The following is a 1,919-nucleotide window of genomic DNA, read 5'->3' as shown; positions in this document are numbered from 1 at the left end:
CCCAGCCCTGTTTATTAGAGTTCAGCAAAAGTTGGGAGGGTTGGAGGCTTCTCCTCCCCCACCTGCTCTGTCCCCAGAGGACATGGATCCTGTGGTTCATTCTGCATTGGGGATGCTTTTGCCATTCAGCTGGATGGGTTTTCTGGCATTAAGGAGAATGAAGAGGTGATTCTGTTGAGTTAAAAAGGTCAAAAACTTTATTTAATTTTCAGGGAAATACAAGAAGATGCATGTAAACATAAACAAAATACAAAACAAAACAACCCAAATCTTACAGTCTAGAAGCATGCCAAGTCATAGTATTTCTGCAGACCAAAGAGTCCCGTCCAAATGATAAAGGACACCTGGAAAGGTGCAGGCCAGGAGGCTGGATCCCTTCCCCAAGGACACTGCATTTTTGTGATGAGAACAATAATAATAATAAAAAAAACCCACTATTAAAAATAATAGAAACATGGAGATAGTTTAGCACCACCATTGATCCTGGAAATTTTTTAGTGCTCAAATTGACTGCATTCAATTTAATGTCCTTCAGTTTCTCTGTTGAGGGCGGAAGAGGAAACAACGTGACCCCCCCAGAGCCCACTAGGATCTGGGAGGGAGGGGGGTTAAGCGGACACCACGAGAAATCCCCCAAAGTTCTGGAGCCGAGGCATCCAGTTCCCATGCAACCACGCGGTCCACAAACCCACACTGCAGGGACCTGCCACTCACGTGTGCATCACTCGGTCACCTTCCTGCGAACCTCAGTAACTAGCAGCGAAACCCTTTCCCATCCTGTGTCCTGCATGTAAAGAAAACCTGTTGCAGAGAACAAGATGCAGATTCAAGAATGGTGGCTGTTTACCCTTCTTCCTCTGAAATAAACACTTAAGAGCAGTGTGTCTTGGTCATAGGCCACTAAACACGAAAGGGCATATCCATGGATGAGTCTGCACTCTACAACCCCCCCACCCCCACCCCCTGTCTTCTAAGTCACACCAGTGGGCAGGCTCAGCCAAGTGCATAACCACAGGTATCATCAGAGACACTCGAGAAGAACAAACCAGGTTGCCTTCCTCCCAGATGAGCTTGATGGTATCTGGACCCTGAGGTTCCAATTTGGGGGTGGCGGGTCTCTAACTACATGACCCTTTTGGTCTCTAGTCTTTGATTTAAACAATTTGAGAGGTTAGCTGTGTATTAGACAAAAAGAGGTGGGCAAAACCAGCTGGGAACCTGGGAGATGGATGAATATTCTGGAGCCAGGGCCTCCAAACTCAAAATACAAGTTGTTGCTGGTGACTTACTCTCTCCACTGAGTAAATCAGTGACCGTTCATTAAGAACTTGCTAGGGACCCAGCTTGTGGCACAGCAAGTAGCGTTTCCTCTGGCCGGCTTCTTCTCCTCCAGCCTTATTTCCAACCTGATCTGGCTGGACCCTTGTGTGTTGAATCACTAAATTCCCTCCTTACCTGCTCTCTTCTTCCTGAAACACTTAGAATCAACTTCTTCCTTCTTTTTAATAAAGACAAGACTCCAAACCCTCTCTCAGCCTTCTCACACTTTTCCCTTTCTGCCTAGACACCCTCTTCTGGAAGCCACCTTCCCAGAGAAGGGACGGTCAGTCCCAGACACCCAAACAAGCCACACGTGCACATACTCATCTTGCCGACATGCCTCTTGCTCGTCTCCAACATGCCCGATCCATCCTTTTGCTTTAAAACAATTCTTTCCTCTCTCTCTTGCCTCCTGAAGTCCAGCCCCATTAGCCAGGATGAAACTTGCGGGGTGCAAAGGAGGGACCTTTAGCGCAGGGACCCACTCTCTAAGGCCACTAAGTTCTAGGACTGGGGTGGGTGATTGTCAAGGTCAAGTGCAAACTCAAGATTAGAAAGGCAGGAATGGGTCAGGAAGATGCATGGCAATCTCAACCTTA

This window comes from Myotis brandtii, unplaced genomic scaffold (genome assembly GCF_000412655.1).
Source record: "Myotis brandtii unplaced genomic scaffold, ASM41265v1 scaffold550, whole genome shotgun sequence".
NCBI classification, from domain to species: Eukaryota; Metazoa; Chordata; class Mammalia; order Chiroptera; family Vespertilionidae; genus Myotis; species Myotis brandtii.
This window is presented reverse-complemented; position numbering follows the sequence as displayed.